Source organism: Felis catus, chromosome D1 (genome assembly GCF_018350175.1).
Source record: "Felis catus isolate Fca126 chromosome D1, F.catus_Fca126_mat1.0, whole genome shotgun sequence".
Taxonomy (NCBI): domain Eukaryota; kingdom Metazoa; phylum Chordata; class Mammalia; order Carnivora; family Felidae; genus Felis; species Felis catus.
The window spans coordinates 1306082-1319921 of NC_058377.1; the positions used below are offsets into that span (position 1 = coordinate 1306082).

The 13840-nt window shown below is 48.3% G+C and overlaps 1 long non-coding RNA gene across 1 annotated transcript; it reads right to left on the reverse strand.

The window, feature by feature from the left end:
- Nucleotides 1-4040: 4040 nt before the first annotated feature.
- On the reverse strand, nucleotides 4041-5667 carry LOC123380255. The gene is made up of 2 exons (XR_006585785.1): nucleotides 5376-5667; nucleotides 4041-4539 (listed from the first exon to the last, which is right to left on the reverse strand). It is a non-coding gene; the product is annotated as an uncharacterized LOC123380255 (long non-coding RNA).
- Nucleotides 5668-13840: the final 8173 nt, after the last annotated feature.

Consider the following 13840-nt stretch of genomic DNA (forward strand, 5'->3'; position numbering starts at 1 on the left):
TTTTTAAGTGTCCAGTATTGTTAACTACCGTGCGCGTTGTTACAGTGCTGCCGTTACACAGCAGACCAACGACTTTACTCTGGTCAAGCTCATACGGATAAAAACAGGCCAGGGCGCCTGGATGGCTCAGTCGGTTGAGCGTCCGACTTCGGATGAGGTCATGATCTCACTGTTTGCGGGTTCGAGCCCCACGTCGGGCTCTGTGCCGACAGCTCGGAGCCTGGAGCCTGCTTCGGATTCTGTGTCTCCCTCTCTCTCTGCCCATCCCCTGCTCATATTCTCGCTCTCAAAAATAAATAAACATTGAAAAAAATTAAAAGAAAAAACAGGCTAAGCAGTGTGGCACCTACTGTTTGCCAAGTCCTGTGTAATGGTCAGAATTTTTAGAGGGCAGATAACAAACGTTTAAGAATTCTCTATTTAGTTTAATACAAAGTAGGAGACTTGGCCGACTTTTCGATCTCATTTGTGGCAGGCAAATGAGGTTGACATTTATGTGGCTATTACTTAAAGGTAAAAGGGCCAAATTATAGGATGGTGGTTCACGCGTGGCCGTGGACTGGTTTGGAAAGTGGGAGCGTCACGGAAAGGGCCAGCCCTGGACTCCAGTCTGTGATCCGTGCTTCCCGACCATGGGGAGGTGGGAACACGTGGCCTGCTTCCCTCCCGCGGTGTTGTAGGATGAGATGCACCACCCGTCATTTCTAGCATCACTGCTGACACACAGCACACACCCAGTAATACTTAGAAATCAACTGAACGCTTACTGTGTGTCAGGACTGTTCCAGAGCTTTAACACGTTAACCTAATTCTCCAAAAATAAATGAAAACCTAAGAGAAAGGTGCCATTATTAGCATCTTTTTGCCAGTGAGGAAACTGAGGCACAGAGAGGGTAAAATAATGCTTTTCCAAGTCACACAGCCTTGGAGACAGTGGAGGGAGGGAGATATGAACCCAGGCAGTCTGGCTCTAGAACCTTCCTGTTAACTAATACTCTAACATTTTAAGTACAATCTACCCTCATGCATTAATCATTCAAGGGCCTTTCTTCAGGGGCATGAGGTAGACACCCAGGGTGTTCAGCCAGGCTGGGAGTGGATGGGACATGTAGGCAAGTAATTAAGGGACATGCTGGTGACCTTGAGGACAGGGAAGTCGGCTTGGGATTTACTTGGTTGGTAGGTAATGGGGACCAATTATGGGCATCAAAATGCTCCAGATCCATTTTTCAGGGCCAGGCATAAAAAAGACCCCTACAAAGGAGTAAGATATGTGCGGCCCTCAAGGACCTTCTGGTCCTTGGAGCTGGCTCAGAATTCACTGCGGTGAGGACTGGACATTGTGGGAGAAGTCTACATGAAACACGGTGGGGCCAGGAGGCTGTGTGATGGCGGTAAGAGCGGAGACAAGGACAGACACATGCTTGAGTGGGCGGTGACTCTGAGTGAGCAGGTCCCAAGAGGGCGGTGACCTGAGGGCCTGTTATGGGGGTGCTGAAGGCAGGCACGGTTTCTGGAAGAAGACAGTGAAGTCAGCTGTGCTGGAAGCATCTGGAAGATATCCAGATGTAGATAAAAGACCCCACGAAGGTGACGTCTGGTTTCGGTGACCACTTTCTCTCCAAGATGAGTCCATTAAAGGCCATGTTACTGACAAGGAGAAAAAGGGGTCCCGACTTCACCCCATTATCTCCCGTTAGTTTAGCCTTGCAATCGTCACTGGGGGCTCAAGGAATGGTAGGAGGTGAGATGTGGTTTGCACAGGTAAGGGGTGGGGAGCAATTGCAGCAACCCCTCCCCCCCTCCCCCCAGGCTGGTGGACAGTCTCTCTTCACTTGGATTTGCTTTCTGGAGGAAAACAGAAGTGTTTTCAGCTGGGGGATGAGCAACTTTTGAGAACTCAGGTATTTGTGTAACTTTCATCTGAAGGCGATTTATCGAGACAATGTTTCTTGTATAAGAGGCACAGCTCTTGGGGTTGGGGAAGCGGTAGGGACAGAGCCAACCCCTCTCCCCTGGGACTTCCGTTAGTGAACACCTGCACCGGTGCCTGGGGTGAGAGGATCTGGGAACACAGACTGTAAGGGCAAAGGCCCTGTGGTAGGAGCAAGCTCACTTCAGTTGAGTGAGCACTGAAAAAGTCATGAACTGCTCTGGACATCATCCCCTCAGCCCTTGAATTTCAGGAAGGGGCCCTGGATTTCTTAACTAGTAAGGCAACGATTTCTCTTGGATGTGCCACCCTGTTAATGTGGCGTGGTTCTAGGCTGGATTTGTAACACCAGAGTCACCACTTCATGGCCTTCCAGCTCAAACGTTCTGAGAGGCCACTGCCATCTGGTGGCAAAGCGAGGAAACACAGCTGGTGGATGGAAAGCCGGGTGGCGACACCTTGGCTCCTGGGGTACAAAATTCCTTCTGAAGACTTGCCCATTTTCCACTGTCACAAAAATGGAAGGACGATGAAAAGTAGCCCCAAATAACTTCTATTACCATTGTTTTCTGACAGAAGATACCATTTATTTGCCATATATTGGCATTTCACAGGTTTCTACCATTGACCTTCACAGCAGCTCAGCAGACGGGTGTTTTTATGATCTTCACCGTGAATATGAAGACATGTAAAGACTGAATCACTTTTCCAAGGCCTGGGGGCTTGTACCTGGGAGTTTGTGTGGAGCCCTCATTGTCTGAGGACAAACTTGAGCTACGTCGCCTGCCTAGTAACTCTGAGCACTTAGAATTCTCTATTTAATTTAATATGAATTAGGAGAAGTGGCCAACACCTCGATCTCATTTGTGAAGGGAGAACAAAGTTTACCTTTGGGAGCCCATGCTGCGACTCATAAATGTTTGCCTCGTCCGGGAGTTCTTTCCAATTTCTCACAATGTCACCCATGTCCTAAATAATACACATGCCCCCACCCACATGTCTACCTTACCTGCCTGGCCTTGTAGCATTTGTTTTGTTGGCCACGGAGTAATTTACAGGTGTTTTAAGAGATGTCCTATCATGTATTTGACAGGCTAACAACATTTAAAAAAATTTTTTTCTTTAATGTTTATTTTTGAGAGAGAGAGAGAGAGAGAGAGAGAGAGAGAGAGAGAGAGAGAGAGCATGCACATGGGGAGGGAGGGGCAGAGAGAAAGGGGGACACAGAATCTGAAGCAGACTCCAGGGTCTGAACTGTCAGCACAGAACCCAACACGGGGCCCGAACTCACAAACCCTGAGATCATGACCTGAGCCGTAGTTGGATGCTTAATGGACCGAGCCACCCAGGCGCCCCAAGGGCTGACAACACTTTAAAACTAGTTTATCCATTCATTTTCAGTATGAAGGCCAATACAAATAACTTAGTCCCCCCTTACCATAAACATTTTTTTTTTTGCAAAGATAAAAAAATAAAGAGGAAAAAAACAGCAATAGCCAATGTTTACTGAGTCCTTGCTATTAGTGACCACGAGCTCTGATTGTCCAGTTCTGCCCCTGTGGTCCCTGGAGCCTTCTTTTCGGTTTGAGAGTGTCTGTCTCTTGGATTTCCCCCAAACTCTCCTGCCCAGGGGCAGCTCTGGTATTAGTTTCTTGACCAACACTTGGGAAAATTTTTTGTTTAATTTTAATGTTTATCATTTATTTTTCAGAGAGAGAGAGAGAGAGAGAGAGAGAGAGACAGAGCACGAGTGGGGGAGGGGCAGAGAAAGAGAGGGAGAGAGAGAATTTGAAGCAGGCTCCAGGCTCTGAGCTGTCAGCACAGAGCCAAACGGGGCTCGAACTCATGACCTGAGCCGAAGTCGGATGCTTAACCAACGGAGCCACCCAGGCACCCAAGAAAGATGTGTTATTCTAATTGCCCATCAAGCACATTGTGACAGCTTACATCTGTACTAGCAGGACATGAGAACAGCTTTTATCCTATACTCTTGTCAACATTATATGTTAAGGTATTACAAGCAAACAAAGGATTTCGACTGAGAGGTAGAAAAAAAAAGTGCTTTTCTCTTTTTTTCTTATTTCGTTAATTATGAGTGCGATTGAGCTAAGGCTCATACATAAGCCCTCCTTCCACTGGCCAGGAAGGATTCCGGGTCGTGGGACCATTTTCCCCTTGAGGTCTTGGTCTTATGTTAAGAGAGCTTTCAGCATTAAATAAAGGAGATAATCCCTTCACATATGCAAATTTTTTCTATTGTCCCCTGTTTATAGTCCTGTTGCCCTGGAGAAATTTAAATTTGTATTTCATCACATTTTCAGATTTTCCGTTTTAATTTCTGGGCTTGTGTCTCGTGTAGAGAGGAAAAAATGTTTACAAAACTTCTCCCATGTTCGCTCTTGGTGCTTTGTGAGGGTCACACACGGCACCAGTTCTGGAGAACAGACCCTTTTCACCCAGCGTTCTTCCAGGAATCGCAGGCCCCACCCTTGGCCATCTTGCAGCAGAATCCACATTTTATCAAATTCCCCTTGTAGTTCCCACGAAGATTGAAATCGGAGAAACATATGTTTGCATTTCTCCCTTAACTCAGCCGGCGCCCAACCCTGGGGGTAGAGGAAAGAGCACACTTTCAGCTCACGGAAGTTCTCACTAGGTGGCACATGGGGGTTTGTAAATAATGCTGAAGGTGCAAAGATTTGAATGCAGAAGGTGATGGGCTGGTTACTCAGCGGGGAGGGTAGAGCGAGGTCCAGAGAGAGCTAGCAGGTCTGTGCTTCCCAGGGGTGGTCCCAGGATGCCCGTTCCCATCACCTGGCCTTCTCCCCTCACTGGCTGCACCTGCTCTTTTCTTCCCGATGACCCCGTGGACAGGAGGGGAACCCGACGGAGCTCTAGAGACGGTGAGAAGATCACCCTCGCTAGCACGGGCCCAGTCCGAGCCAGGCCCAGCGGCTGCTGGCTGGTTACCCTGGGCTGGGCTGGAACCCTCCCCCTGTCACTCAGAGCCAGGCGGGGGACGGGGGGGGGGGATGTGTCTGTGCAAAATCAGAGGGGGTGACCGCTGGCAGGCTCCCTGGGCCAGGAGAATCAATCAGGAATCACCCCCCTGCCCCCGCCCCAGTCAGAAAGGAACCTTCTGCCTCTATCCTCAGACAATTTTTGTGAGCAAGTTTCCTTTCCAAGAAGGTTGTCAAATTGACTGAACGAGGGTCCTGACGCTCCACACAGATTTCTGAGCCCTCAGCGTTCAGGTGGGTGTTGGTTCTTTCTCAGAAAGACGCTTCACAACCACCTTTCCTCCCTCGCTCCCACGTCCCAAACCCAGGGCCGGCCAGAACGCTGTCTCTTTAGGAAGCGCCAGTATATGCGAATCTGGCTCCTGTTTGGGGGCGCCCACAGAGGGACCGTGGGGGCACAAAGGATCCCTGTCTGCCCGGACCTTCATCCCTCATCCCGAGGAGGCACTGATGGAGCCAGACTCAGGGACAGACCAAGGGGGGGAAGCTGCTGGGACGCGGAGGAGGGACAGAAAAGCGCTGTCCAGATGGAGAAGGCCCTTCGAAACCCAAAAATGACACGACTGGACGAGAGTAGATAAACACCACGCCTCCCAGCCCTCTCCTCTGCCGAATCAGGGTCCTACTTCCTGGCTTTTATAGGGCGAGGAGCATGGTGATGAGGTCACAGGTAGTTAGGTGAAGGGCCAGCCAATGAGTTAGGTAAAGTGGGGCCGGCTGTGCACCCTTTAGGGACGATCACAACAGGCCTTCCCACACCCGGTCGGGGCCTATGCTGACCTCCGGCCTGCGAGGTCACTGCAGGGCAAAAGCAGGGTGGAGGCCCAAGACGGACCCCGGGGTAGCCAGCGCTCCTGGGGGGGCCTCTGCCTGCCTCCCACGGTTGTGCTTTCTGCTGTCAGGTGTCAGGGCCGTGGTCAGCACGGGGTTAGCAGGACAGCACAGGAGGGAGGGCCCAGGAGGCGGTGGGAGGGGAGGTGGGTGGGAGGGGAGGTGGGTGGGTGGGCCGCCTACGCACACTCTAGTGGGTTCTGGAGTGTGGTCTCCAGCTGCATCCAATGCCTGGGAACTTGTTAGAAATGACGAAGTCGGGCCGGTGCAGGACAGGCTGCATCAGCAGGTCCGGAGGTGGGGACCCCACAACCTGTGCTGTGACGCAGCCTCCAGGTGATTCCCATAGCAGTGACATCGAGAACCGCTGAGTCAGGGAGTCAGTGCTACTCAACCGGTCTGGACCGGTCTGGACCAGCGTCACCCCGGAGCTCGCTGGAAACGCAGAATCGCAGGCAGCCTTGGCCGAGATTCCAGATCGGTCTGGCATAAAGGGGCCTCGCGGTTGGCGATTTTCAAAGCTCCCAGGGCGGTTCTAGTTGTGCATTGCTACGGGCTGAATGTGTGTGTCCCTCACCCCCAATTGGTGTGTTGAAATCCTAACCCCCGTGTGACAGTACTGGGAGGTGGGGCCTTTGGGGGGTAACTAGGATGAGACCAGTCATGGGGGAGGCGCCCTGACGATGGGGTTACTGCCCTTGGAGAAACCGAAAGCTCACACGAAGGCAGGACCAGGAAGAGAACTCTCTGCGGGACGCGGCCGTGTGGGCCCCTGGTCGCCCAGCCCCCACAACCAGGAGCCCTCCATGTTTGCCGATCACGCGCCCCGCCGTCAAGCGTTGTCGTCAGTGGGGAGAGCGTCTAAGGCTGGGAATTACCGTCGAAGCCGGAAATCGGGAACTGCATTGTGTGTTTTCCAGGAGGGGAGACGGTGCCCTCCTCGCAGATGTCAGAGGCATAGGTGATGTTCCTCGGCAGATTGGTGCCACGTCTCTCTGCGGGGAGGGTGGGTCCCGGGGATGCGGCCAGGTGTCCACGGTGCCATCAGCCACTGGCACTTCAGGTGCCCTCAAGGGACTGGAGCTGCTAGCCGGGAACGGAACACCAACACGGGGAGTGAAAGGGAGCCAAGCCTTCTGAATTCACCTCCAGCCCAGCCCCGGGGGGGGGGGCTGCACCCCAGGGGGCGGGGGGCCTCCTCCTGGCGCCGACGGCCGGCCAGGGAAGAAGGTTCCAGGGAGAGGATCACGGGAGTGCCAGCCAGGTGTCTGGACGGGCACTCCACCTGCGAAGCCTCAAAGCACACGATGGTGTCTCAGCCTCCTTCTTGGCACAAGGGACCTACTCTCCCCCTGACCTCTCGGGGTTGTCCAGAGAACCAGACAAGATCACGGACGTGACAGCGGGCAGTGAAGTACAAACTTGTGATTGTCGCTGTGGGTCATCCTTTGCTTACGGAGTTCTAGGCAAACAGCTTGCAAACCAGTATAGTTAGATCCTTGTATCGCTGTGAAGGGGGCCCAGGCTGAGAGGCGGGCCGGCTGAGACACGGACGGGGTCCCCACGGTCCCTGACAGTCTGAGGCGGGTCTTCGGGGCCCGTGCGGCCGAGCCCAGTTTTCTAGCGCTTCTCGCCTGTGTGTTGGTGGGTTGCTCAATGGGGAACGTCCTGTGCCCCCTTCTGTTTCCTTTGCACGCGTTGAGAAAAGAAACCACAGCAACCGTGAAATCAGACTTTGGTGAAACGTGTTGCAGAAAAGCCCGGAAACCCATTGCGAGAGCCCCTGCCGACGGCTGTGCTAAGTGCGGGCCGAAGAGGACAGTCCCGTTGTGAAGGGGACGCGGGTGAGCGTGCGTAAGGGACTCTGTTGTTTCGGGGACGGGGCAGGCCTGGCGCTGGGACACTCATACTCTGGGAGAAGATGGCCAGTACATGGGGCAGGATTTGGACCCTGATGCTTATCATGTGACCTTGGGTGGGAAAGGTGACCCCTCCCAGCCTTATGTCTTCATTTGTAGAACACAACAACATCTGCTCTCACAGGACTGTGAGGACGAGCGAGACGCCATAAAGCAAATAGCATGTTGTGTTTGGTCAACGGTCACTATTGTGATCACTTACTCTTTGTAGAACTGGCTAGAGATAATGGTCAGTGAGTGAGTGAGTGACCAGGCACGGCAGGTGTGTGACTCCCATAACCCACTGTTCTTGCCATTCGGGACAGGGGTCTGAGACCAGCGGTTTCTCTAACTCGAATGCAGAGACTGGGGTGGAAAACGGCCGAGTCAGGTTCATTTTGCTTTCTTGTTTTTCAAGAAACGTTGCCTCTAATTGTAAAGTCTTGAATTGATTCTTTTTGCTGTTTCTTAAAAAAAAATTCCATTCTTACAGAAAAAGAAAAAGTGTCAGTCAAGTTTATAATAGTTATTAAAGTCTCAGTCGTCTCCCAGGGCCAGAATTTGGGCTCTCAGACCGTTTAGCAAGGACGCACGGGACAGAGGTCCTGCACTGCACGGACAACAGTTCTCTCCTCAACACAGCACGAGGGAAGCTTGATCGTTTTGCAAATTTTTCCAGATTAATGAAAAATGTATTTATCTTTTCATAAATTTACTAAATAAAACCAAGATGTACATGGTTGGCATAAATGACTTCGTGTACTTTTGAGAGTTCTGCTTTGTTTAAATCCGGGAAGCTGGGGGCTGGTGTTGCCCTGGTCCTCATCCCTGTTCTGCAGACGTGCCCCCATGCTAACGTGGACAGTCCACCAGTGGGCTCGAGAGCCGTGGTATGTCACGCAGGATGAGAGGCAGGCTCTGGGCACACCGCCTGGAGAATGAGCCCCCAGCAGGACCGATGTGCCCACGTGCTAAGTGCAATTGCCATGGGGGTTGGGATGTCCCACACCATTTCTCTTTAATCTGTTAATGGCCAGGGTTCAGTTTGCAATTTCTTCTCATCTCTCTGTGGGTCATTGCCCGGGGGACCTAATCCAACCCGGTGTCTGCACACAGAGACAGGATTTGATTTGCCTCCGAACTTCAGACCGAGCATCTGATTGCCGACGGCACATCTGGATTTTCTCGTCCAGGGTTTCGTGGCCCCAGTGAGTGGACGTTCCGTTCTTCCAGATGTTCGGAAATAAAAGTTGGGTTGTACGTGACTCCTGTGTTGATAGCGCACCACACATCCAGTCACCTCCCATGCAATCACCTCCCTCCAATCACACACCCTCAGCTTATGTCTCGCGGCCACCAAGACAAGATCCTCGACTGAGGCAGGAGCTTCCTAGTCTGCCTCCTGCTTCTCCTCTTTGGCTCCTACAGTTTACTGTAACAGGGCAGCCAATGCAGGTCAAATAATAGTAATGTTGTTTCTCCTCTTAAATCTCTGTAGACTCTAAAAGTCTATAGTGACCTACGAGACCTTATAAGATCTGTCTCCCTGCTGCTTCTACGACTTCGTCTCCTTGCCTCAGTCTCCTTCTCTGACCCCAGGTTCTCCCTGGTCACAGGAGCCCCTTCACTATTCAACTCAGCCTCAGGGCCTTTGCACTGGACCATTCGTCCTGGAGCGTTGTCTTCCAGAGACATGGTTTGCTTACTGAGCTCCTTCAGATTTCGGGCTCAGGTGTTCACGAAGGGCTCTGGGCAGTTTGTCCCCAAACACCCCACATGTGCCAGGGCTTACTCAAAGTATTAGTCACGAGTCAGTGGGAAAACAAATCACTGAGTATCTGAAACGGGGGGGGGGGGGAGGGGGGATTTAATGCGGCAAATTAATTGTACGAGTGATGGGAGAAGCTGAGAAAGCCAGAGGGGACAACGAGCAACCCAGAAGTCAGGGTGGGGCTGTACCACTGGAGCAGATGATGGAGACTGCAGACAGGGAGGGGAGACAGGTCCTGGCCTCTCCCTGCCCCCCACTGGATGACGGCACCCAGCTGTGGGCTCACCCTGCAGGGGAAGTGCCCAGCACCCTGTTCCCGCCCACAGAGGCCCCGAGCGTTGATCGCGCTTGACGTGTTTATAATTGTTTTTATTTGTGGTTTCTCACTTTGACCAGAATACAGGGCCTACAAAGTCAGGACCTTGGCTGTTTTGCACACTTTTATGTCCTTGGCTCCTAAAACAGTCCATGGCATCCAGCAGGCACTCAGTAAATGTTTGCTGAATGAAAGAATATGCCTCAACAGATTTGCATCTGACCTACAGCAGGCACTGAATAAATATATACTAAATAAATGACGTTGATTCACGATTATACAACCAGGTAAATGTTATGTGAAAAATAACAAGTCTGCCATCTTCATTGAAAGCCATCTCAACAGATTCTCTAACACAAGATTCTTGGCAAGATCACATTTGTTATAAGAACCCTGTAATTTAGGATGCATTTTCATATGTGATTCCTTCAAATCTTGGGCATCACAGTTCCAGAGGGCTGTCAGATTCCTTTACATTCTATTCATCTTCTTATATCTCCCTATGTGATTCCCTATGTGACCCTCCCTATGTGATTCTTTCTGCTTTTTGAGTTTTAAAAAAAGAATAGAAAACCTGAAACTCTGAACTGTTTGTAAAAAAAAATAAGCAAGATTGAAAATAAATCTTATACTATTTATTACCAATACGATTGAACACTATAGTTCAGAAACAGACAAAAATAGTTGATTAAGTCTTGAGATGAACACCAAATCTGGCTTTATGGTCAAGGAAGCAATAAAAACTGCATGAAACTCTCAAGAACAGTCAGACAGAAACATTTCTCTGTTCTGGAAACTCTGTACTTTTAAGGAAGTCTTAAATGCAATATTGACCCTTCTGTTCATATTTTCCTGATCTCTTATAGAGATCGAATTCTAAGTGGTTCATGTTAGGAAAAGCTGGGTTTTTATTTCCTTGTGGAAACTTTGGATGGATGATGGTGTCTGGGTGAGTGAATATAGACTTAAAATTTACGATTCCGTGACCAATTTAAGTATGTTAAAGATATAGATAGATAGATAGATAGATAGATATAGATATAACCTACTGATCTTCCTTTTTAAGATTCTTTGTACCTGAAGACCAACAAGGGACCGAATTTCAGCCTAAAGACACATCATATGTTTAAAGTATCTTCAGAACCAAAGGAAACCACAACCGAAACCTTCCCATTTTTCTCCAACAAGTGACTCATTCAGGTGAGTGTCTTAGGAGAGTCTGCTCATGGCCAACAAGGGAAAGGTCATGTTGACTTCCCTCTCTGTCTCTTGGCAAGAGAAAATTCCAACATGTTCTCTCCATGTGAACTCACGTCTGTTCCCTGTCAGCAGCTGAGATCTCCAAAACGAGTACCCCTGTCAACACGGTCTTGTTCATGCTTGCTTTTTAAGCTGTTTCTTTGTTTCCAGACCTGATCACAGACCCTTGAAAAAACTGTCAGGACACAGCAAACTGGAAAAAAGTCTGTAGTTCCAGTTAATTTGTTCCCAGTAAGCGGATGGCACAGCTGGGAAAGAATTGGTTCATATTTTATTCCACTTTTGAGAAACTCTGAGATTGGCTTCTTGTTTTTCAAACTGTTTGGGATAAATTATTCAACTCATCTAACTAAATACTGATGGCTGACACTTACCAAGCTCTTGATTCGCCTCAACTCCTGATACCGCATGCTGTACCAATTGTGGACACTCTTGACAACTCTGAGCCTGGATCTCTTAATATCTTCATCTCACAGATGGAGAGACTGAGGAACAGAGGGCTCAGTAACTGGCCCCAAGTTCCACAGCTGGTAAGTGGAGGAACTGAGCCACGAGCCTAAGCACTCTGGCTCCAGAGCCCATAATCTTGTCCAGCCTCCAATCTAGCAAAGGGAAATTAACATGCTTTCTTTTTTTTTTTTTTTTTAATTTTTTTTTTCAACGTTTTTTTATTTATTTTTGGGACAGAGAGAGACAGAGCATGAACGGGGGAGGGGCAGAGAGAGAGGGAGACACAGAATCGGAAACAGGCTCCAGGCTCCGAGCCATCAGCCCCGAGCCTGACGCGGGGCTCGAACTCACGCACTGCGAGATCGTGACCTGGCTGAAGTCGGACGCTTAACCGACTGCGCCACCCAGGCGCCCCAACATGCTTTCTTTATGGAGTAAAGTGAACATGTATTCTGGTGCTCTTCTCTAGGAGAGAAACATACCTTGATAAATTGCTTTGCCAAGAAAGGGGAAGCCCTAATGGCATCTTTAAGAGACAATAAAACAAAGTTACAGCTTCACTGCTTTACATCTTAAAAGAAAAAATAATAGAATTGTGGGTTCCTTATAGAGCACAACAGGGCAGGGGTCAGGCAGAGGAGCAAGGCCTGGGTGCCCAGAAGTGGCTTGGCCAAGGGACAGTAAGAATTAGAATGGTTTCTCCCCAGTTGCTTGGTGGATGGTCTTAGAATCCCCATAGGAGTTTGGAAGTCAAGTTTATTTAAATTTCAAAGACTGAGTGATATCATCTGACCTCTGGATTATTCTTATAAATGTTTAATATAATTCTAATAGTCACATATATTCCTTGGAAAACTGTACTTTTAGATATTCCGTTGGGTTTAAAATAGGATTATTTTTATAGTTGTGTCTTGTTCTCACCTGTGGACCAATATTTTTCTTGAAAATCAAGGAGAAAGTGCCTACAGGCAAATCTGATGATTCCCAAATTATAATATCATGGGATCTATAATGTAATATATAATATATAATATTATACTTTATATATAACATAAATATAACATATATATAATATAACATATATAACACATATAATATAACAAATAATATATCACTGATCTGAGAATAGATGCAAGGACACAAAACAAGCTTGACCAACATCCACTAAGAGATTCCACTAAGCAGTATGCCACACCATTCTTAAATTTTTTTAACTTTTATTTATTTTTCAGAAAGGAAGAGACAGAGCATGAGTGGGGTAGAGGCAGAGAGAGAGAGAGAGAGGGGGAGAGAGAGAGAGAGAGAGGGAGAATTCGAAACAGTCTCCAGGCTTTGAGCTGTCAGCACAGAACCTGATGTAGGCCTCGAACTCGTGAACCATGAGATCATGACCTGTGCTGAAGTCGGATGCTTAACCAAGCTTAACCAACTGAGCCACCCAGGTGCCAGCCCCCTTGCCCCTGCACCAGTCTTTTAAATCAGTGATACTGAAGCAGAATTAACATATAATAAAATTCACTAATTTTATGCTGAGTGTCTAAAAATATGCTCCATAGTGTCACCACCACCATATTCAGGACATGGAACATCTCTGTCACTTATGGTCCTTTGTGTTCATCCCTTCCCCTACTTCCAGCCTCTGCAGGCAGCAATCAGCTTCTATCCTTTCAGTTTTGCCTTTTCTAATTTTTCATATAAAAGGAATCATATGATATGTAATCTTTTGTGTCTGGGTTCTTTCATTTTCCAAATGCTGTTGAGATTCATCCACGTTGTTGCATGTGAGTTTTACACTCTCTGGATGTACCACTGTTGACCCGTTTACCGATTGATAGACACTTGAGTTGTTTCCAGTTTTAGCTCTCATAAATAAAGCAATCATGAACTTCATGTACTTCCATTTATATGACTGTGTTTTCATTTTTCTTGGGTAAATATTTAGGAGTGGTGTCACTAGGTCACATGGTAAGTGAATGTTTAACTTCATAAGGATTAGCCCAGCTGGTTTCCAAAGTGGCTATACAACTTTTTATTCTAACTCCAAGAGAGTTCCAGTCACTCTATCTCTTGTCAGAACTTGGTATTTTCAGCCTTTTTCATTTGAACCATTCTGTTGGGTATGTAGTGATGTCTCACTGTGGTTTGAATTAGTGTTTCCTAAATGATTAAGATACTGAACATCTTTTTATGTGTTTATTTGCCACTCATAAAGCAAATATGTTGCTCATTTAAAAAACTGAACTGTTTGTCTTCTTTTTGAATTACAAGAATTCTTTCAATATTCAGGATACAAGTGTTTTATCAGAAACATGTTTTGAAAATATTTTCTCCCAGTGTGTGGCTTGAATTTTCATTCTTTTA